Here is a 25,357-nt window from a genome sequence, read left to right as displayed (position 1 = left end):
TTTAAATTTAAGTAGTTTTATTGCTTGCTTGCAAAACAGACAGCACCGTGAAAATAATGCTTTCAATGATATACACACCTGTCCAGAGAGAAGAAATATTGTCATAGGGGAAAAAAAAAAAAAGAAAATAAAATGAAAGACCTGATTTTTCTGTAAGAGACGAGTGTCCTGTTCGTATCTTCATCCTCATTCTATATAAAGCTGCCTGCAACTTTCAGATGTCAAGGAATCTGTTAGTTTTTTTAGGTTGGTTTGGTTTGATTTGGTTGGTTTTTTAGATCAGTGATTATATCTGCATAGCTCATTTCAAAAAGCAATTCCTCTACACGTCTTCTCCATTCACTTATGCGATTTGCCAAGGGATATATTTTTTTTTGTTTTGGTGTTTTCTTGAAAAATTCCTGAATAAGGAAGTAACTGGAAATGGAAATAATAAAAAACTGTGATGAAAATGTTGATGTTTGGTGAAGAAAATACTTAAAATCTGAAAAATCACTTGAGTGACAGTGGACTCAAGCTTACCTATTGGCAGAAAGCTCAGAAAGTATGGGTTTGGGCAGAAAGCCCATAAAGTTTCTGGACTTGTAACATAGACACAGGCTATCATATGCTGGCTTCATCTAAGACATTACATCTGCAAAACTGGCAAAGATTTGCTGGAGGACTTAGGATGCAGCCTGACCCTGGAAAATTACCTGAAGTCTGAACAACAGGTATCAGCCAGAAGACGTTCTAGATACCTATTGGCAAATTTATTCAAAAGTTCCTATGCATTTACTGTCTTGGGTCAGCATCAGTTCAGTACATGCTGTAGATATATTGATTAGCTCCAAAATTCTTTAAAACAGACATCATTTATGTTTCTCAGTCACTTCATGCAATTTTGAAAATGACTGAAAAATCAAACAGTTTAACTGTTCAATTGTTAGACTCTTCCCTGACATGATTTTGGACTGTTTCACCTCCTTCCCAAAGAGTTTCCAGACAGTTCAGGAACTAGAATAGGCCAGGGACCTTTTCCAAGAGGTAGTCTAAAGGTAGTTTTAGAATATAAAGGAACATTTAACATGTTAGTATAGATGCAATTTATTTGACCTTGGTGAAACCCCTTGCTTCTTCCATTTTAATTTATGTAAAATGGAATAATAGGATCCTTCCAACTTTCCAAAACATATAGACGCATCCCTAAACAGCTGGCTGATACATAGCTATGAGGATGGAAATGGGAAAGTAAGGATGATTCATATCTGTTAAACATATGGGTTTTCAAATAAACTGCTTGAAAACTTGCATTTGAACGTAGGGAAGAGCTATGCATTTCTGAAGATTGCATCCTATTTCATGTTTGTTAATCTTCTAACATCAACAGCGACACAGTGGCACCAACATTTTTCTATCAATCAGCTACTTCCACTAACAGAGCTGCTGAAGCAATAGCTAGGGAAGTCTGTGGATGTTTCGGAGGGCACTGAGGAATTCCAAACTTTGGTATGAATAATGAAGAACTATGCGCATTTTGCTTGTTGCTGGTTTCTTGAGATCTGAGTATCATGTTTCCTTAACAAGATTAAAAAGGATGAGTTGTTTATTAAATAAGCTTGTCCCACATGACAGGTTCTCAACAAGCAGGGCTAAAGATAAACACTCTGGGATGAGTCTAGAGAAAAGAAGCACCAAGACGTGCGTTTCCTGAAGGTTTGTTCCACAGCTACCCGACGTTTTCTCTTTGTGTATGTCACAGGCAAACCCAGAAAAATTAGCAAACCCAGATGTACTTCTGGGCATCCCTGACACGTACAACAAAACACAAAGGTGTTTGAATTTTTTTGGATATCTCTAGATTGGCTTATATTGTCATTTATTAAAATAAACATATTTTATGCAAATTCCCTTCTACATATGCTCCAGCTCACTCATTACCCATCCAGATAAGCTGGTGGAAGAGGGGCTGCTGATCCCAGGACTCTCCTGACCATTTTGGACGCTAGCTTAATGACGAGTGGCTAATAAAAGCAAGCTACCACCTTTCAACCCACTGAGCAAGAAGCAGTGTCCGCTGGTGCTAGCAGCCTTTTTCAAATTTATGTTGTACATGTTATACATGCGTCTGGGTTATTACAAGCTCCCTGCTCCCATCAACAACAGTAATTGCAACCTATTTCTATAAAGTTCATTGAATTGGTACATTTTAGCAATGCCCCAGAAAGAAGGCTACTCCAGCTACCGTATGTATTTCTGTGGTTTATGAATCAACTTTATGATTTTAATTTTGAAACTGTTATTAAAGAGACAGATTGCATTTAATAACAATTTTAGTGTTGCCTGCTGCTCTAACCAGCAAGCAATAAAGCAAACTAAAATTAAAACAGGAATCCACTGCTAGGAGGCAAGCACATACAGAAGGTGGCGGTTTGTTGTTCTAACCTCCATAAAATATCGGCAGGCACAGTATTTCTGTCATTGTGGTGCTTATTCTCATGGCTGCAAAAAACAAGCTGCACGTCCTGGGAGTCATTTTTCCAATTAAAAACAAAACCCCCTTTCTCTGGCTCTGTCCTGCACTTAAGCTTATCAGGTAGACTAGCTGCATGAATTTTGTACACTCAGGTCCATGCATGCCCAAACTGTCTTTGTTATTTTTGCATGTGTTTTTTGTGTTTTTTCAGTAGAAATACGGAATTTACTACAACAGAGTGAATTTTTGAGTGGCTGGTGCTATATATAGTCAATCACAGAGGTTCTGAATTAGCACTTCTGAATTGGCCACAACTCAGCACTAAATGATATAGTGGAAAAGGTTTCTCAAAGAACATTCTATTGTCAAAAAAATAATTTCATTTCTCAATCTGTATGCAAGCACCAATTTCCTGGTACATTAGAATGAAACCACTGATAATATTTCTCTTTATGTGGCAAAATATTTAATAATCTTCAAGGGGCTTGATTCACCTGGAATATATTGGGATTAGTGGACCTCTTGTATCAAAATCTATAATAAAAGACCTCATGGGAACAGACTCCCGCAAAATCACTGCTGTGTTGCTATCAGGTTAAGAGTAAGAACTAGGAGGTTCAACTCAATGTGATCTTATGTTTGGTTTCACACCAGGGTAGAATTGAACAATGTTATGTTTTTGGCCAAAGTCAACTCATAATCTCCCAAGCAGTTTCCAAAATAGCCGAGGAGTTAACATGGGCAAGGACCAATTCCAAAACTCAGCTGATGCGTTAATACCTCATTCGGAATGTGAAAGCCTTTGACAGTATGGATAAAGGTCATTCTGTATGTATTGGTTACAGTTCCAGAGGATGGTCCTGAGAATATTTATTTGGTTAGAAATCAAATTCTTCAGACAGAGAGTCTTTACACGGTATTGTCCCATTAAAGCCTCATGCATTAAAGCACTTATTTTATGCATTTTGGGAGTAGTAAAAAAGTCAGCTTGTAATCACAAGGAAATAAGAAATGAGTCTTACTAAGCGATGCATTATGCAGAATCCAAAAGGTGAGCTAAAGAAATATAGCTGTTTGTTGTTCTTTAATCCCTATAGAGCCCTAATAATCACTGCCTTGTGGACAGCTGTAGTAAGCAACTGATGCACTACAGAAACCCTCTCAGTGTTCAGTGCTACACACAACCATAGGAAATGAAAAACTTCTGGATAGTTCACTACCTGATAGCCAGGACTGGGGATCACAGCTCTTGGGGCAAAGCAATCTGATCTTCACACAGTTTCAGGCAGCTCTGGGTGTGCTGTGAGCTCTGGAAGCCTCAAAAGGATTTAGGGTGAAAGGGAAACTTGCACGTAAGTGATACAGCTAAAACTGAAAAGAGAACTTCTTTTGTAGTTGGAAGCAGGAGCAAAGAATGGCAGAAAGGTGCAGCTGAGGCTAACCAGAATCTCCTTTCTCCATTTGTGACCTCAATCCCCTGCTTTATTTAGGAAAGAGATGATGTTTCATAACTGCCACTGCAATGGAGAATTCCTAAACTTGAGTTTCAATGTTACAGAACGATTCATGCAAGAAAGAGCTGCTCCTTTAGAGCAAGACTCTAAGCTCCAGTGCTTCTGTACATGCATATATATTACTTTTAATTTCCTACTTTCTGTTTGCCTATAATAAAATTTCAATTAGAGAAAAAGGGAGAAAGCTTTTGTTTGCACGCATACTCGAGTAATTAGTGACAACAGCAAGGGGATGCAAGATAGTTTAATAGGGGTTTTAGCAAAATATTATTTTCTGTCAGTTTGCCTGAGAATAGCAATAGATCTTTAACCAAATATGAATTATTATACATGAATCATTTGTGTACAATTTTCTTTGTAAGTCAGGATTAAAATATGTAAGTATTCTAGATGTCACTCTTCAAAAGATAGTAACTTGCATTCACAGAAACCTTTTATTCAGTTGGAAATTGAGATGACACAATATGGCACAATAACAGGAATTTGCAGTGCTGCAGTTGCTTAAAATTGAAAGGCAGAAAAGAAATGTGTTTTTTGATTCTTGTGTTGCATGGCTCTTCTTGATAACAGGACATTTTTCCTTTGTGTGGGAAAAACTAGGGTGACTCTGATGTCCTATTTGGCACCCCTTTGTTCAGGGGCTTGTGCTGTTCTCAGGGCAGTGGTAATTCGAAAAAGTAAGAGATGGACCCACTAACCAACCACTGAAATCAATAGGAATTCTTTAAATTGACCTCTGTGGGTGCTGGATCAAATCCTGTTTTAAATGAGTGACTGAGCCATTGCCAGGAAAATCCTAGAATTAATAGGTTGTGGTGTAAAGCCAGCTTTGGCATTCTCTTCAAGAGGTGTATCTACTGGGGTCAGCAGGGCCAATCTCCACATGCCAAATTCAGCAGTTGGCAGAGTGAGCTTGGTTAAGTGAACATCTAAATGTTCAGCAGAATAGTATAAAGACAAACTAGATTTACTAGAGATCCTTCAAAGTAAAAGTTTTGTGTTTTTCACTCATGTTCTCCAGTAAAGCTGATGAGACCCTTACCAAACACACCCGTGGAGGAGGAAAGGAAGGAATGCAATATATTCTTACTACTTACTGTATCAAAAAATCTCCAATCCAAATTGTGCAATAAAGATACATTACTCTGAAACATTAAAACAGTAAGGAAATGTCCAGTGAAGCTACTCATGTGGTCCTGACTGCTCATTCTACTTCCCTTTCTGCCTGCATGGCCAAGTTCCCTTCCAATGGAAACTAGTCGAGAAGAAGATGATACAACAGGACTCTGATATACGTTATTTACCCAAGCTGTACTTCCAGACCCAAGAAATGCTTCCAGCTCCAAAATATAACAGCAATATTGCCCTTGTCCAACCAGGGGAAGTCAAGAAGTGATACAGGGAGTGTCCTTTCATTTTTCAACTACTTTCTGGTCTGAATATGGTACTATACATTAATCAGCTCAATCCATCAACAAGCACTTAGAATGATAGAATGATTCATTTCAGTAAATACTTTGGAAAAAAAACATGGTCTTCAGTCATAAACTGCAGTGACAACTTGGGCCATGTGTGCAAACAGAATCCTTTAAATTACAGACAAATCTCACTGCTGCATTGCAAAGGAAGATGGATGCAAACTGCTCACATATTCAATGCTAAATTAACTCTGTCTCTAGCAGACTGAAAAGGGAGTTCCCTAGTAATTGCAATAGGGTACTAGTAAAGTGTTGGGTTTGGTGTTTTGTTTTGTTTGTTTTGTTTTAATCACCTTTAAAAATATGTTTTTTTCTTTTTGAAGGAGAGAAATGAAGTATTGTGCTGAAAGGGCTAAAGACTGAGAGATGCTGACTGCAACAATTAGATGCTGACAAATAAAAAAAAAAATGAAATCCATGGCCCGACATTGAGAGAATTAAAGTCTGCCTAAAAACAAGAAATCAAACATACTTAAATAATATTGCCTAAAATCCAACGACAAGCAGTTTGGCTGAGAAAAATCTGGAACTCGCTGAAATCGCAAGCTCTGGGAGAAATGAGTCGTATCTCTGTACCTTGCTATCAGAAGAGTGCTGCAGCCAACAGCTTCACCAGCTGAAATACTGATTAACGGATGACTTACAAACAGGTGATGGACAAAATCATCTCTCAGTGCTAATACCAAAAGGTACCAACCACCCTTGAGCAACACAAGTCATTCACATGGTAGGTACCTAAGGCGTCATTCTTGTGACAGATCTATGTGAGGGTTTCACAGAGAGTTAAAACGCGGTGACACACCTTCATGCTCAAAGATCAAGTGGCAAATAAGCCCCAGCCTTTCTGGAGTATATGGTAAATACTCTGTATTCACACAAAATTGAAAAAAAACCACAGGATAGAATACTCAAGACAAGAGACTTTGCGGGGGGGAAGGGGCGGGAGGGGGGGGGGCGGGAGGAGAGAGAAGAAAGAGAAAGGGAAAGGGAAAGGGAAAGAGAGAAAGAGAAAGAGAAAGAGAAAGAGAAAGAAAGAGAAAGAAAGAGAAAGAGAAAGAGAAAGAGAAAGAGAAAGAGAAAGAGAAAGAGAAAGAGAAAGAGAAAGAGAAAGAGAAAGCAAGAGAAAAGAAGGAAGGAAGGAAGGAAGCGAGAGTGAAAATTTTCTGCCAGATTTATATAGAATTTGCTGCAGGGATTGTATAAATGGAATAGAAACATGATAGAAATACTTTAGGTCTTTAAATGGTAAAAATGCTACAGTTTTTAGATGGTAAGCTTGCATCGTGTTAATTTGAGAAAGGAAACATACAACACTTGAGTGGCAATTCTTGTTGGTTTCAAAGAACCTCAACAAAAAAGCCAATCATTTCCAGAAATCTGGATCTTTAAGTCTTAAAATTCTGTCATTGCCTCTTCATAGTACTCAAAATGAAAAAAAAAAAAAAAAAAAAAAAGAAAGATGACCTGCAGGTCATGTAAAACTTTGCAGCTGCAGGGCTGCATCTGTTAAACTGCTGGGTGAAACAAAGTGAAAGAGTCAGAGAGAAGCAGTAAAAGAAGCCAAAACATCCTGCAGAAAAAAAACACAATCTACAAATCACTAAAGTGTAGAGAATATAAACGATGATAAATACAGTGTACCAGAGAGACAAGCAGGTGAAGCACCATAAGAATCATGACACCTGCTAGGAGAATCATTGGAGACCAACATGAGCTGATAATACAAGTCGTGTTGCTCTGTTCCCAGTTGTTTTTTGGAGCTAATATTAGACATGTTACTGATAAGTATGAACTGGAAGCTTCTTAGTGATAACACTATCACTCTGGCATTACTATCATGAAATCATGAGTGAAATAACGTGTTAAAAGAGTGGAGAGTTCCTAGATTTCATTAAATTACCAAGTTCTAGAGCTACTCTAATTTCAGTAAGTTCTTGTTGGATCTGTAAGTGGGAAAGGGAAGGATCGAAATTCATTACTTCTATATATCTGCATTTCCATGACCAAAAAATAAATTGGTAATAATAATAATTTTGATAAGTAGAAAGTTCACAGGTTTCTGTTCTGTCTTCATGAGATTGTCCACATATCTAATATAGCCATCAGTGTTATGCAGAGACTCTGAGTTGGAGATATTTTTACTTTAGCATCATGACTTCACCTGAGCTTCATCTCTATCACAGTGAAGTCAAGGTCACAATGACCTCTGTGCAAAGACTGGGATAGGAAAACATGCAATGCAAGAAATTTGCTAAAACCAAGACACTTCCTTCTAGTAAAAGCACTGGAGTCACAATAATGTTGAGAGGTCTGACAAAAAAAATGTCCTCAGCCCCAACATTTGAAGGGAAGCCATAAGAAATCCGTTCATATGTTAACAGAGACCAACCAAAGCCCCACTCATGATATCGTCTTTAGCAGAGCAATGCTGAACATGCTGTTTGCATTAAGGACCCAGACCCACTTCTCATAAAGGAGATTTGAGGAGGTGACTCCTAGTTGTTATCAACAGTTAGAAAGGGCACATGGACTATGACTTAAGAAGCAGAATGATTATCAGTGATCTGAAGTCTTTGAGCTGTATTTTCCACATATCCACTTGACCATTTGACTCCTTCCTGCCTTGTTCCTCATAGTCTTGACATCTTCAGGTTAGAGGTTGAAGGGAGATAACTCTAGCCCTGTGACCAACTCTAAGGCAGAGAAGTGGAGTGGTGGAGATGTCAGGTCACTTAGTTGCTTCTCGAATACACAAAACTGGTGTAAGACTATGCAACTCAATGGGCTGTTGAGTTGAGTAAGCAATATAATCTTTTTTTTTTTTTTTTTTCTCCCCACAGTGGAAGGAAAAAACTCAAACTTTTTCAGGAGCATGAGAACTGCCATGAAACAGTATTATTATTCCTCAGGCAGTTCTTCAGGAGACCTCTCACAGATCTCTGGGGTGTCCGTGCACTTGTACTGACACCTGGTGGCAAAAAAACGAATAAGAAGAAATTGGTTAAAGATGGATAACAAATTGTTTTATCTAGACTTGCAACATTAACTAATTTTCAGATTAATTTACATGACCAAGCTGAAAATTATGTTGGTCAAACGCACTCTGCATCTACTCTTTCTGAAGCTTACGTTGAGCTCCTTTAAAAGTTGTTTGACAAGACGAACACCTATTTTTCGAGCAGAATCCTGAGAATGGCGGTTACATTTCTCATTTTCCCTGTTATCAAATCAAAAATGCCTGTGGTCAAGGCGAGATGAGTTGCAACAGTAATGATCAACAGACTCAGTGCCACATTTTTCTGCTGCTGGTATGCTTAGCAGCATTTACAATGTCATGTTTGTAGAGCAGACTTGCTGGAATATTTGCATGATTTTCTGAGGACTGAATCCCAAATCTTGGTCTTAGATTAGATGTTGTATTTCTTTTTTTCTCTTTCTCATAATTAAATTTAAAGACAGCTAAGGATTCTGAGACTAATGGTTTTCTTCTCATGGGCAGCAAAATGGTACCTATGAATATGCTAAGGGTGGTTTAAGTTATATACTGACACTGGAGCTGGAACAATCCCAGTCATAGAGTTCTTCAAAATTTTCAGTTCTCCCACAAATGTCACATTCCTGTTTCCCAGGAAGCTACTTCATTCTAAAACCAAATTCTCTGTATAGAGAAATAAATAAAGGCTGCTGTCCATGAAATCTCATAGCTGGGAGCCATAGCCTGAGCAAAACCAATCATCTTTCTTCCTTCAAAATGTGAAAGATGTGTCCCATTCAGTAACTTCTTCCACCATTACAGATGCCTATAACCCTTCTTAACTAATTAACTTCACCTTGCTCCAACAGTGGCTATTTAATGTAGTGCATGCTATACAAGTATAAAAAATGAGATCTGTCTTTCTTATTTGGAAGTAAAATCCAGCGTAACAAACCATTAATTGCACCTTCATCAGCATTGTCAAAACCGGAGGACAGGCATGAATATGAGCCACTCCTGAACATTTGTTTCTGAGCTGAGATATATTCTATAGAGTATGAGTGTATCTGTGTAGAAAGGAGCATTTTCTGAATGAAATTTGTGAAATGGTTATTTACCTGGTGTCTGAACGGTGTAAGGCATTGCTGCTGAACAGTAAATAACGTTTAATAAACTACGTTCTGTCCCAGGTAACAGCAGAGTCCATTTGGAAATAACTTTATTTTCTGCTGTATAGATGATCCAGGTCTACAAAGAATTTGGTCCAGTGTTGATTCTCCTAATGAGCTGAAACTGTAATTGATGATATCTATTATATTAGCACTTTTCCCAAGAAATCTATGCACATAAAATGCCAAAGGAAACAGGGAAAAACCACACCTCTCATTGTAAATGAATGAACAAAATGGCAGTCTCAAACTACCCTTTGACTAAGGAATCACAGAATAGATTATATTTCCCAGCTGAAAACCTTATCACAACAGCTCACTGCAACTATCTTCTTGTTTACTCTATGATTCCCCAGGGAAAATGAAGGACAAGAACCAGTGACGTGACCCAAACAACAAGGAAGTTCAGCTGACATTTACCTTGTTTTGCTTCTACCACCCCCACCAGTTTTGGGCTGCAAGAACACCAAGAGATGAAATAGTTTGTGACCCAGATTGAAATGCTAATGTTAAACACAGCAATTTTCTGTTTCAAGTAATTTTTGCTTTCAGAATTAACTAGTTGTTAACCAGTACAGAGCAGAGAAGGTTCCAATTACAAAAGCATTGGGAGACTAAGAATTTGTTCACGTTTGGAGTTGTAAGTACAGGCAGATAGATACAATTTCATTTATGAAAACTGTAGAAGTGGAAGGTCTAAATTCCACATATTGCAGGTCTCAATCACACACATGGACCTCTCCTACAACCCTGTTGATAATCTTCTTCAGCAACAGTTTTAGCTATTCATAACTCCGTAGAGCCAGCGATCTGAGTCACTGCTCCATCTGTACCATCCTTGTGGAAATGTCAGCAGCAGATGCTGCTAGTTAAACAGGATTTAAGTTAAAGGAGTCAGAACAAGATATCAAAATACTCGACGGGGATTTCAGCTGGCTCCTACTCTCCTTGGAGTATTATATTATGAAGTCACCCCAGAATACAGTTTTACTTCTGTCACCTGTAGGAAACCAAGGTCCTTTCAATCCTGGTAGGACAAAAGGTCGGTACTTAGAGACACTTGCATGCTTGCTGGTCTATACTTTGCATTAGAACTTCAGTTGTTGTAAATCAAACACGAAACACAACTGGTGGGAATGATATAACCTCCTCCAACACTTGGAAAGGGACACTTGGAGAAAAGAGGTGGTGGCTCTTTTTGGACAGTATCACGGTAGAGTGGTAGCACTGCCTTGTGAGCAAACCTAAGGGAGGACATAGCCTCTGGGCCCATGGCACTGGGTAGCACTGGGAACATAGAATCATAAAATCATAGAATGGTTTGAGTTAGAAGGGACCTCAGAGATCATGTAGTTCCAACCCCCTGCCATGGACAGGGAAACCCTCTACTACATCAGGTTGCCCAAAGCCTCATCCAACCTGGTCTTGAACACTTCCAGGGATGGGACATCCACAACTTCTCTAGGCAACCTGTTCCAGTGCCTCATCACCCTCAGAGTGAAAAATTTCTTCTTTATATCTAATCTAAAACTCTCCTCTTTCAATTTAAAGCCATTGCCCCTTGCTTATCACTATACACACCTGTAAAAAGTCCCTCTCCAGCTTTCCTGTAGGCCCCCTTTAAGTACTGGAAGGCTGCAATAAGATCACCCCGGAGCCTTCTCTTCTCCAGGCTGAACAGCCCCAACTTTCTCAGCCTGTCTTCATAGCAGAGGTGCTCCAGCCCTCAGATCATCTTTGTGACCCTCCTCTGGACCCACTTCAGCAGCTCCATGTCCTTCTTGTTTTGGAGACTCCAGAGCTGTACGCAGTATTTCAGGTGGGGTCTCACGAGAGCAGAGTAGATACAGATGCTTGGATGGGATGTTCTCTAAAGGCAGTCAGTGTGGATTAGCACAAGACTAAGAGACTCAAGAACTATAGGATCCTGAAGAGGTTATTTAAAATCTTCCTGTGTTTCTCCCATCTCCCTAGTTACAAAGGTGCTTCTTTCAAAAGTGTTAAGCATTCATTTAGAAAGCACTTTAGGTTCCTTTAATTTTAATGAATTCTCCTTCACCTTTACAATACCTAAAGGCTCTGCACCTTTCTTTTTGGGCTAACCCTACTCTTTTAAATCTGTAGTGCTTTAAAACTATGGATAAGGTTCTTTTAAGAAAACGTATTTTTAGAAAGTAGTATTAACAAGATACTTGTAGGAATTCATTATTTCTTCAACTATACATGAGTTACTTGTGTTTCAGAGTGATAAGATGTACTTTCACTGATATTACCTTGCTATGACTCTATGTTTTTATCTACTGAAAGTGCTGCAAGCCAGAGCTCTCCAGAAAGAGAGCTGAACATGTCAGTTTTTTTATATTATGATGAATGTAACAAGGATCTTTTCTCTCCTAAATGCAAGTACATGATTTCCCTCACTAACAGAAATTACACATGTGCATCAAGGAGCAGAACACAAGCTTGTAACATTAATATGATCTTATATAAACAGAGTTTACCTGTGACGAATCCCTGAAGTTTTACACTATCCTCATATCAATTATTCAATAGCCATTATTAATAGACAAGGCAGGAAGAGTAGGTAGTATTTCATTACTCCTAGTAGGATTTGACAAGGATATCAGAGCTCATAGCTTTACCCTTTCTTATCAAGTGCTCAGTTCATTGGAAGTATATGCAAAATAATTCCAACAGGGTTATAATTATTGCCCTTGTGTTTCTGATTGTAAAGAGAAATACTAGCCTGAAGACAGCTGGCAACTTTAAAATATCATTTACAATGTTTCATTTCCCTTCCCTTCCAAGAGGAAGAAAATCACCTCTGTGTACATTCACGTTACTGTCAGTGATTCCTTCATTCATTTATCCAAATGGAACAGTTTTAAGGTTAAGGGTTTCTCTCCGACTTCTGTAGAGCTTAATGGGCAGAATGATTAGTTGCAAGGCAGGACTTTGAGTGCCTACAAGTTCAGAAGAGCCAAAAATCTGAAAGTCTGCATGTGAGCATAAGTACCCATAAGACAGGGTCATCGTGCAAAGGCCAAGCTCCCCTTGCAATAGTCTCCTACAATCTCTCTGTTCAGCGTGCTCTGAGCATGCCCACCACACCACAATCCCTCAGCTGAAACACATGTTCTTTTTGATCCTAAAGTGGCTGAGGCATGAGGTATGAGATGCTTGGCAGTATGAAGCAGAATATAGGAAATAGAAATGTCTACGAGCTTTACAAGACTCTGGGTTTGAAGGCAACTCAGCTGCCATTCTTAGGAGTTTTGGCACTTACTCTTCTGAAATGAAAGTTAGGCAAGACTTGCTTACAAAAGTCTTTTTTGTAGATCCAGCCACAACTGCTCAAAGCTGGATTTTTACCTCGAAGGGGGACTGGAGAGAGAGGTTGTGGAGGTGAAGACAAATACATACTTAGCTGATTTTTCTGATTTTACAGGGAAAAGACAGTGCTTGATATGGCCTTATGGAGGTTCAGGGAGTGGATGTTTTTAAAGCCAGTACAAATACCTGCATTGCCTTGACTATGGTCTGGAGATTTCTGCTTCAGGAACTGAAGACCAGTCAGCTGTTAATTCAAAGTTAATTCAAACAGCCAAAGCCCTGACTGTTTACTGAAAGGGATCTGAAGCATTTGGAGCAGGACTGAGATTCTTCTTACAGCTTTGCACCACCCATGCGACATATACAACACATAAGAGCCATGTCATGTAAGCTTAGGTTCATCTCCGAAAAGCTCAGAAGCCATGTTTCTAGGTGTCTCAAATTACAGAAATGTCACTTTCCCACTGGAGATTTATGTTTAAATATGAATAGAAATAAAATGAAATTAAAAAAAAAAAAGTGGAAAAAAATAGAAGAAAAGCACCAATTGGTTTAGATTTTAATATTTTTTGTTTACAATTGTGGATGGCTTTTCAAATACCATTTATAATATCATCAGCTATTTACAGTACATTCTGAGTGAATTAAAATTTTGTTTTAATTGTGCTTGTTTTGCAAATTGAGAACTGTAGTTGACATTTGCAAATTTATGGCTATTTGTGCAGTGGCTTACTCAGAAAATAGTCCTGTGGTTTATGTGACATTTTGCTATAGCCTTGATTGTTTAAGAGGGCTTTTGTGCCTGAAAGATTGTCAGATTTTTCCCAAGAATACCAGTCAGTTTAACAGAAGATCACAGAATTTTTTTTTTTAATGTTTGAGATTCAAGAGACCTCTGAAGATCATCCAGTCCAACTCAGTGCACAAAGCAGGGTCAGCTAAAGCAAGTCGCTCAGGGCTGTGTGCAGTTGGCTTTTAAGTATCTCCAGGAATGGAAGCTCCATAATTTCTTTAGGAAATTTATTCCAGTGTTTTATCACTCTTACAGTAAAAAAAGTCTTTTTCTTAATGTTTAACAGAAGCTTCCTGTGTTTCAGTTTGCACCCATTGATTCTTGTCCTATCACTGGACACCACTGAGAAGAGTCTGTCTTTGTTACTCCCTCCATGAGGTGTTAATATACATTGAAAAGATCTTTCTGAACTGTTTGTTTATTTTTCTCCAGGCTGAACAGTCCCAACTTTCACAACCTCTCCTTGTATTGTCTCCTTAATGTTCTTCAGGTCCTTGGCTGGCCTGACTTCAGCTGAGGTGTCTCACCAGAGTTGAGCAGAGGGGAAGGATCATGTCCTTTGAGCTGCTGGCAATACTCTGCCTAATGCAGTCCAGGAGGCTGCTGACTTTGCCATGAGTGGGACATGGACAACTTGGTGTCCACTAGAACTCCCAGGTCCTCCTCTACACAACATTAGGTGTTTCCGAAAGGCATTCAATCAGGTTTATTTCACAGATGTTTGAAGCTTCTCCATCATGCTGTCTTGTCTGCACTTTTAATTGTACATGTTCTTGAAATAGGCACACTTCAGCCCCATTTTAATGATCACAAAGTTTCCTTCATCCACGTCGCTGTTCAGCCTTTACTTTTCAACCAAATCCATTACTTCTTCACCTGACCATACATCATCTCCCTCTCTTGTTGTTCCTAGTTTAACCCACCCTCACCAGCATGGCAAGACTGTTGGCAAAGATGTTTCTGACCTGCGTAGTAGAGTGACTCCCTCCTCAGCTTTAATCTGCTCTAACTGCAATGCTGGACCTAAATTCAAAGAATATTTTCTTAAAAGACAAACCCTGAATGATGCTGAAGTATAAACTATTCTGAGGCGCTAGAAGATGGGATTGTAATGGTTCTGCATAACTAATGGAAATTCAGTAGGAGGGATTTTTAATGAATCTGTAAATTCAAGGAGTAAAACTCTGCCTGAAGAACAGCAAACATAACGAACTACACAAAAAGGGAAAGTAAAGGTGATCTCAGCAATTATAGGATCCTAAATTTGACTTAAATGTTTTGTAAAGTATTGTAACTGTTCCTCAAAGAAAGAGTAATTAAGGACAAAAAAGGCAAAAGAAAGTGATTAAATTACCCACATGATTTTATCAAAGGTGTCAGCCTAATCTAATACCTGCGTTTTTTTAAGCACTGGCATCTTAGATAAGGTGATGCAGTGGATTCAGTACATGTAGATTTAAAAAAAAAAACCAAACATCAACAAACAAAAAACAACCATGAACACTAGATATCACTTCCTACAGGAAATTACTGCTCAAGGAGGAGATGATGGACATTAATATAAGAATAGTAAGCCAATAGACGGCTAAAGAAGAGACTGTAATAGCTTATATTAAAAGGGATGAATCAGACTGGAGAAGGACTGCTACTTGTATTCTTCAATCATCAGTATAAGACTGGTTCCAGTTAATTTATCAATGACCTAGAGACAAGATGCAGGTAGATGTTCATCTGTGCTGCTTTTGTCTGGGATAGAGGTAATTTTCTTCACAGTAGTTACTACAGGGCTGTGTTTTGGATTTGTGCTGAAAACAGCGTTGATAACACAGGGATGTTTTTGTTATTGCTGAGCAGTGCTTACATAGAGTCAAGGTCTTTTCTGCTTCTCACACTGTCCTGACAGTGAGTAGGCTGGGGGTGTACAAGGATTTGGGACAGGACCCAGATGGGACAGTTGGCCTCAACTGTCCGAAGAGATAGTCCATAACATAAGACATTATGCTTAGCATATAAAACCGGGGAAGAAGGAAGAGGGAGGGGGGGACATTTGCAATGATGGTATTTTTCTTCCCACGTAACAGTTATGCGTGATGGAGCCCTGCTTTCCTGGAGATGGCTGAACACCTGCCTGCCCATGGGAGGTCGTGAATGAATCCATTGATTTGCTTTGTTTGCATGTGTGGCTTTTGCTTTCCCTATTAAACTGTCTTTATTCCAACCCATGACTTCTCTCACTTTTACACTTCTGGTTCTCTCCCCCATCCCACTGCGGGGGACTGAGTGGTTTGCTGTGTGGTGCTTAGTTGCCAGCTGAGGTTAAACCACAACGTCAGCAACATTTTTGGCTGGCAAAATTGGAAGAGACTGTCAATATTAGTGAGGACTGAATCATCATTTAAAGAAAATTGGTGAAGCCTGTTGAAAAGTCTAGATGTGGGATGACATTTAAGAATGCAGGTAGAAAAGTCATGAACTTTGGTATAAACAGAGAAGACACTACTTGAAGACAAAAGATAAACTACCTGCAGGTTGATGTCCTTCCCTGTCCTTGTCCTGTCTCCATCCCCATGGACATGCCTGATGCCCACGGCTGGGGGGCACAGCTTGACCCCTGGTTGTCCTCCTCCTGACTGGAGTGTGGTGGGACAGGCCCTGGCTGTGAGATCCCATTCTGTCCTCCATCACATCCCCAGGAAGCCACTGGCCTTCATGGTACCCTAACTCTAACTTGTAGTATTGCACATAATTCTGGTCCGTTATGATCGTTACACCAGCTTTGTCAGCAAACCATATATTTACATCTTTTTGTAAGTTTTGATAGCTCCTAAGCATGAAAAGTTACAACAAATGTTATATTCTCAGTGCCTTGGAGGTGATTTCAAAATTAAATATATCTACAATAACAATTCAAGAGGGTTCTTTTGGTATACGTCCAGGTTTTAGTTGTCTCCCCTCTCCATCCCTTTTCTGCAATGGTAAGAGCTACAACTACACTTGAAAATCAATCTTGAGCTGATCAATATCTGGGGTCCCACATTTGTGATTCTAACAAAAAGAAGAATGAAATATCACAAAACTCAGAACAAGAAACATATGAATAAGCCACTTAACATTTTCAGTTGTTTAATGTGAGACCTGATCCTCAAGTCCAATGGCTGAGTCTCACCTAGTACAGCACTGGAATGTGTGCATATATCAGAGAACAGCAGTTGTTCTACAGGTGATAATATCAAGGACTTACTTGAAATTTATAAATTTGGATATGCAATCAGGCTCAATCTCTGAAGTAAAGTGAGATTAAATTGTAAATTACTGTACAGGTAGACTGTGTGAGACAAGCTGCCAATTTACACATCTGAAGGCATCAGAGGAAAATTTGCACCATTTTCCATTTTTCATTCTAGGTAAAAATGAGAAAGGTCAGGTATGGAAGATCCAAATCACCTTGAGATTTCAACCCGTTTTCATCAGAGTCTCAGCCAATTTTTATACTCCAGATATTTCAGTAATATCAGAGATGTTTACCCTACAGAATCATTTTGAGCTATATCGTGCTCTTTCCTCTAGTTCAAAACTCATTCCCATTTCCACTAGGAATCAGAATATGTGTTGATAATGAAGTCTGTTTGCTAACCCTGCAAGTAGAGGTGTGCACCAGTGAAAATTAGGTAAATGTCTTACAGTTTGAGTACTCGTCCTCTGAAACCTGCTTTGCATATGCCAAACACATCTCACCTCTGAAGAATCATTGGATTTTAAACTTCGCTCTTCAATCCTCGGTTGGATTTGAAGCAAGAAACTAAGCTGCAAGGTTTTGTGTCTTGCATTAAACCCCAGGACATATCCTGTCCAAAGGATTCTCTCCTATCAAAGCATGGAATTTTGTAATGGGATCAGGAAATGGTATGACAGCCTTTATTCACAACCCAAATTTGGCATTCAAATGCCTAGCAGAGGCTATATAACACATATAACACAGCTCTGCTGTACTTGTTGAATCTTTGTGTTACTCCATGTGGTGATTTTTTTTTTTTTTTTTCTGAATTTTCAGCTTGCTCTCAAGTAAGAGAGGCTGAAGAGCTAGGGAGGGTGCATAAATCAGCTTAGAGAGCCCTGAAAAGGTCAGCTTCGGACGCTTGCCCATTACCTTCTGCAAAACATACAAGGGATTTAAATTGCGGCACCTAATTCTAATGAAGATTGCAATGCAAAGAGGAAATGAATATGAATTTGTTCTCATGACAAGGATAATAATGAGAGCAGAAAATGCTACAAATACATTTTGGAGTCATTACAATTTTAAATCTCCACTCTTATGGTCTGCACAAGGTGTACTAGTCACGGGCATGGTATTTTATATCATCAAGTCCATTTAATTTGTTTTAGAGTATAAATCCACAATTTGCAATTTAATTCAAATTCTAAAGGAATTCTTGACTCTTGATTATAATTTCAATTACCTGCATTTCCTAACTGTTGATTTGTACTTATTGCTATCAAGTTCTTTGCTTTTCTATTCATTACATATAATTACTACTTTCACTTTTTCTCTTACAATTACGTTTTTAGCCTGGATTTCTATGGAAAAAAGCTTCTGTAATCACTCTGTGATTGTGTGTTTGTGGAGGGGGTATGTCTCAGGCATTTCCTAGAAAAAAAGCAGGTTTAATCCATTGGTCATTCTGAAATCAATTTGACATATACATAAAGCTTTCAGTGTTGCTAAGTTCATGTTAAGATTAATGAAATAAGAATTTGCAGAGAAGCTAGGACCTCATTAAAAGAAAAACTATTTTGTAAGTTCATTTCTTATTGGATACCAGAAAATCTCCTGTGGAGAACACTTTTCTGAATGACCTGGGAGAAACGCTTCAATCGGAGATCACACAGTATTTAATACAATGTCCTAGAGAAGCCAAGTTTCACCAGGTCAACTGCTTTTAGCTGAGGAAAGCTTCTGGAGCTGCAGAAACTTACAGGGTTTTTTGTAGTGTAAATAAGAGAAAAGCTTGCAATACATCTTATGCTTTTTATAAAAGTCTTGTCGAACTCTATCCCACATCATATCATGACAGCTACCATAACAACTTTAGAGCCAGAAACCATCTCCAGATATATTCTAACAGAAACTTGTCAGTCAGCACATATTAAACATACTAAAATAGAATGGTCAGTATATCTGACTTTCTTTTTAGATTGGAAGAGCAGCTCACAAATACTAAATTTCACTGTATGCCCTTGTATTGAGTTTACATGGCAATGTTTTGGTAATGAGAGGGGCTGCAGGGGTGGCTTCGGAGAGAAGAGACGAGGAGCTGCCTCCATGTCAGACGCAGCCAGTTCCAATCGGCTTCAAGACAGACCCACCATGCTGATAACACATCGAAGAAAGGGTAAAGTATGTTGTGCAGCATCTTTGAGAGAAAGGGGTGGAAAAATAATGTGAGATAAGTAACTATGCAGACACCAAGGTCAGTGAAGAAGGAGGAGGAGGAGGAGGTACTTCATGTGCTGGAGCAACCAATGGAGAAGATCATGGGGAAGCCAGTTGTACCCATGTAGCCCATGGAGGACCACAGCAGAGTAGTTATCCAACCTGAAGCCCATGGAGGACCTAGCGCTAGAGCAGGGGCTTGTGCCCTGAAGGAAGCTGCATTCTATGGAGAAGAGTCCATGCAGGAGTAGGTTTTCTGGCAGGGCCTCCAGCCTGTGGGGGACTCACACTGGAGCAATCTGTTCCTGAAGATCTGTACCCTGTCGAAAGGATCCATGTCAGAGTAGCTCTTGAAGAACTGCACCCTGTGGGAAGGTGTCACGTTGGAGAAGTTCATGGAGGACTGTATCTCCTCGGAGGGACCTCACACTGGAGAAGCCAAGAGCAAGAAGAGGAAGGAGCAGCAGAGACAACATGTGATGAACTGACCGCAACCCCCATTCCCCATCTCCCTGCGCTGCTTGCAGGGGAGGAGATAAAAGTGAAGTTGAGTCTGGGAAGAAGCAGGGGTGGGGAGAAGATGGTTGATTGGTGAGAAATCTCGCAGTCCTTATCTCAACCTAAGAGCTTTTTCATGTGATTTTCTCCTCCTGTCCTGCTGAGGAGGGAGAGTGAGCAAGCAGCTTAATGGGCACCTGGCAGTCAGACAGGGTCAAACCACCACAACTCACCTCTATCACTGTCACTCCAGCAGGAATTCTGGTTTCTAGGAAGTGTTCATATACAGCCAAAATGACAAAGTATAAAACACTCTGGTCAGCACTGATATGGTCAGGTATACATCCTTCCCATCTCTAGCCCCCACAGTCTTGTAAAATCTTATGTTTAAGTATATATATGAACTTCCTGCACCTTTTTAATATAGGCTTCTCATAGAGACCTATTTAGTTTATGTGCTGGGGTTCTATACGTGCAGTAACAAGTATAGTTAAACAGCTGAACTCTTCTCTTCAATTCTAATAGACAAAGCTAAAGATCTGAATCATGTAATTACACCAAGTCCTTCTATAAGAGTTTCTACAAGTGCTCATACAATCCTACTATCTTTAACTTGTTGCTACCAACTCAGTATATTCTGTATTGACTAGCGGGAGGACTTGCATTTGACCACATTGGCATGGCAGAAGAGTAGACAGTAAATCAGAGAGAGGATATTTACTTTGTTACACAAGAGTGCATCACTACATTACATCACATTGATCAAGTCCAGCAGCATCGGACAAGAAAGGACTTCCTGAAACACCAAATTCCTTTTTTCTGTCATTATCATGGAGAGTTGGATCTCATAGTTTTTTGGTTGTTGAGTTTTTATTGTTGGTTTATTTGTGTGGTTTTTTTTTTTTTTTTTTATGAATTTCACTCTCCATCCTAAAGCTAGAAAAATTTTAACTCCCAGTACTCTGAATAAAATTTAGTCCTATTGAATCAATGATAGTGCTTCAGTGGATCACTTCAAGATTCAGAAAGTCATGGAGAAGTAAAAGCAGGAGGGAGGTAGGAAAAGTTGTATTTACTACTGCAAAATCATTTCAAAAATAACCAATAAATATAAATGAGAACTTCATGAACATATAAAAAATGAACAGATGAATTGATAAGAAATGTCAAATCTATTTTTAAATTATTGTTCCTAGTAATACAGAGAGAAGGAAGAGAAATGGTAAGAAATGGTATTTGAATAAAATTATTTTTCAGATGTTCTTAAAGCCTTAGCCAAACCAGAGACAAAGTAAGCTTTAGAATTACGGTAATGAAGATTACTTGTTTTGCCAAGTATAATTATGATCCTATCCCTAAATTCAGAAGACAAACGAATAAAGAAGAGACTTAGAATGTGTAATAAGAGAGACTGTAAACACAAAATATGTTATTATTTAAGCATCTTATTTGAAGACGATACTCGATCACATTCACTAATGCAGTTAATTCCTTACTTGGAAGCTGAAAATAGTCTTTGGTCAGCAAGTTGTACCTTGGGAAGAAACAGGAATTATAACAACTAAAGAAGAGTAAAATATGTAATATACTTGTTTGTTGGCAACTACTCTCTCTGGATAAAGTGACTGAATCTTCTTCATGGGATTCCTTCTCACATAGAAATTCAAGTTCTGTCTCTGAAATAAGATTGTAGCTTCTAAGTTTGCCTGGATTTGTATTTATTAGCCAATAGCTTCAGAAGATTTCCTTCTTTGTTTGTTTTTATGTTGTGGTTTTTTTTTTCTTTTTCTCCTTCTGTTGTTTTTGCTTTGTTATTAATTAAAAGAGAGGCTTCTAACTTAAACCCAAATATTAATAGTTCTATAGAGCATTAATCTAATCTGCACAGGCACCCTGGAAGTTTGCAAGTTCCTCATCCTATCAACATGCTCATGATGTATGGAAATAAGATAACTTTTTTCAAGGATAAGGAACTGATGTACAGAGAAGAGCATCTAAATATCTGTCTACCCAAGGTTGGTAGAGCATGATGAAGGCAGTCAGGCACTTGAGAATTGTTAGCCACACCTGCATTATGATACACAAAGGAAGGAAGAGGGAAGAGAGGAAGACAGACAAAGGCTATGAGTCCTCCTTTGAGATGAATATCTTAACTGTTCATCCACAGAGCTGCACTCATTCTTATTTTCATTCTCTGGCCGCAAATATATTCCCCTAAAAAGCAGAAGACTTTAAGAGGGTTACAAGCTCATTTATCCTACATCATCATTCTTTGATTCAAAGCAATCTATGTGCACCAGCCAAGCAGAGCAAACTTTCTAAGAGTCTTTTCACAAGATGGATGTTGTTGAAATGAGATAATGAGCTTTCCAACTCTCCTAAATGAACCACCAGATCAGAAAGCAGCTGGTTTCCTACAAAGGCATGAGCACAGATCCTCCATTCCTTTCTCTAAGAACATAAATCGAGCAAAGGACAACTGGGTTCTGCTGTCTGGAGGAGCAAAGGAGGTGCAACGTGAGATCACTGTAGCAGGCAGTATGTTTCAGTCACTTGTTGCAGCTTTTACAAGCAAGTACAATCTGTGGGTGCCTGAAGGCTATTCTAACTGGGGGAACGTAGCCAGCACACCTTGGAGGAGCATACGAAAGTGTCTTTAAACTACACTCCTCTCATCTACTACACTATGTTTCTTTTCCAAGCTTGCAATAAACAAAACCAGCCCTGCTTACCTCTTACATTTAACTATTAGACCTAAGATAAGTGTCTAATTTAAGGTAAGTGAGAGCGAGTCAGACCCTCTATAAGCTGCATAATTCCTCAGAAACCCAAGCAAAGTGTAATTTAGTGCAAAACTGGGCTTTTTACAATTGCAGACCAAGTTTTATGCATTTCAGGACCGTGATTCCCTACTGCATTACTCAGCAATACTGCTGTCAAACGGCGGGAGCACAGCTGAGAGTCATTCCCTAGGTGTTGTGTTAGCTCCATAAAACGTGCCCTAACGACTTAGTCCCTAACGGTTTCATACACCATGTGCTACAAAGTGGAGACACTGAGGTCCAGTAGGTCAGCATTAATCATTTCCTCATGGATAACATTATGAAGTGATACCACTGATATTAGTTAAACAGCTCTCAGAAATAACCAGCGTAGCAGAGGAGTCTCCCCAGCGTTAGCACAGGTACTTTAATGCAACTGTCAAATATTTTATTTGACTCTTTGCTGCCTGGCACCTTGATTAGCCATTTACACATGAGCTTGGGGACTGTAAACAGCCGTAAAATTGGACCTCACCATTCATATAGGAGTAATATTTTGCATCAGTAACTGCATTGGAAAGAGCTGCAGATTCAGATGTTGCAAGCTTATACAATCTTTTTCCTTTTACCTACAAGATAATTGGAAGGATAGAGCAGAACAATTTGTGTTTAATCATACCAGAGCCACTGTAGCTCTCTAGTGATTTAACTCCTCCTTTTTAAGCAAGTAGTGTTGAACACAGGCTAAAACTGCAACATCACTGATGCCATTCTTAATAGTCTCCTCTGTTACTGAAAAGTCTCTTTATGAGCATTGCTGTGCTGTATGAGGACTTGGACTCTCAAGACCCATGCTGGGCTATTCCACTACCTGTTTATTACATGTAATTAGAGAATGCAGCACTGACTTGAAAGTGCTGGAATGCCTTGAAAAGCACAAATATATCACTTTTCTGCTTCTGAGCACATAAGCAGCAAGCTCTATAATTTTCTTAATTGTCTTAGAACATTTTTGTTGTTGATGATTCTTTTTCTCCAGCAAATTAACATGAATCTCCTACAGAAATAAGAAATGTTAACTTTTTGCTTCAGCTTTCAATACTTTTATCTGGTAGAAAGCTAGCAGGAAAATATCACACTTGTAAGAATAAGTGTACAAAAGCACACATATATTCCTATATTTCATTTCGTTGAGAGCAAACATAATTATAATAAAATCATAAGAGAATGTAATGAGTTAGGCAGGCTTGCAGGGTTTCTAAGAGCATTTCCCTTTTATATTTTAGCTTACCTAGAAGCATGTTTAAAACTTCACAAGGGTATAGAGCTGCAAGAGCTCCAGAAGACTTTAAATATAAGAGCCAGGTTTATATACTTTCATATGACATATTGGCCTAAAGGTGAATGCATATGTAGTCCCGATGACTTTATGACCTACTTGCATTTTCATAACACTGTAAAAGACATTTATTATACATGACAGTCAGTCTCTCAGATCTCTGCACACGTACCTACATTTATGTGTGCGAATCTGAAGACAGAAGATGAATATTTTCAGTGGAATTTTGTGGGGATATATGGATACGTCTGATGGAAGGATACGCCCAACAACAGTACTCTCTAGGAGCAGGACATATATAATGATGCATAATTTAGACACTTGAGTGCAGGAAGACAAAGAGACACAAATGTCTCAGAACCAGAAAAAAGTGATTACTCATTTGTAGAAGGATGCACAACTTCAGACACTAAAAAATACCCCAAAAACCTACAAGGAATATAAGCAATGTTGCCCTTAAATGAGACCAGTTTTAAATATTTTTTTTCTGAGTGTGGAAAGCTCATGTGCACATGCATGATTTTCTGATATAATTTCTTACTTTATAGCACAGTTACCAACACGTCAAATGGAGTCTCTGTGTTCTTTGGTCATCAGTATTTGTCCTCTGATTGGCAGCAGAGATTGATTCCTAATGTCATGAGACAAATGTTGGAGAAGACCCTTTCAGAAACTAGCAATGCAACAGCATGCACAAAGCTATGCATCAAGCACTGTCAGAAAGCTAAGACAGCAGAAACAAATGAGGTCCAAAAAAAAAAAATTTACAAGCACATGTAACTACATTCCCCTTACGCACATGATACATAGGATATTACTCCAAAAGCAGAAGAGTCTTGAAAATGTACTTCAGTAAAACTATCTCAGATCCAGAAAACACAGACCATCAACATTACAGGAGCATTGCTGTAGATCCAAACTCTTCTTTCCCTTTCATCTCAAGAGTGTCTAGCTCACAAATAGATAATGTGAATCTCAGGTGTCTAATATGGCAGAAAAATTCCACCTTTGATGCCAGTAAGAAGTGATACCATCTTCATTAATGAAAGTTTGATTACATCTTCTTGCTCTCACGACTGAGGATCCATATTAGCTAATGCAACCTCTCTCATTCCTTTCAGCTCTTAGAAAATGTTTTAAAACGGTTTAAAACATTCCCCCTGTACTCAGCACTGGTGAGGCCACACCTCTAATAATGTGTTCAGTTTTGGGCCCATCACTACAAGAAAGACACTGAGGTGCTGGTGAAGGGTCTGGAGCACAAGTCTTGTGAGAAGCAGCTGAGGGAACTGGAGTTGCTTAGCCTGAAGAAAAGGAGGCTGAGAGGAGCCTTATCCCTCTTTACAACTACCTGAAAGGAGGTTGTAGCAAGGCGAGGGTCAGTCTCTTCTTCCAAGTAACAAGCGTCAGGATAAGAGGAAATGCCCGCAAGTTGCACCAGGGGATGTTTAGACTGGATATTAGGAAACATTTCTTCACCAAAAAAGCTGTCAAGCGTTGGAACGGGCTGCCAGGGAAGTGCTTGAGTCACCATCCCTGTATGTATTTAAAACACCTGTGGATGTGGCACTTAGGAACATGGTTTAGTGGTGAACTTGGCGATGTTAG

Source organism: Tauraco erythrolophus, chromosome 1 (genome assembly GCF_009769465.1).
Source record: "Tauraco erythrolophus isolate bTauEry1 chromosome 1, bTauEry1.pri, whole genome shotgun sequence".
Classification (NCBI taxonomy): Eukaryota; Metazoa; Chordata; class Aves; order Musophagiformes; family Musophagidae; genus Tauraco; species Tauraco erythrolophus.
This window is presented reverse-complemented; position numbering follows the sequence as displayed.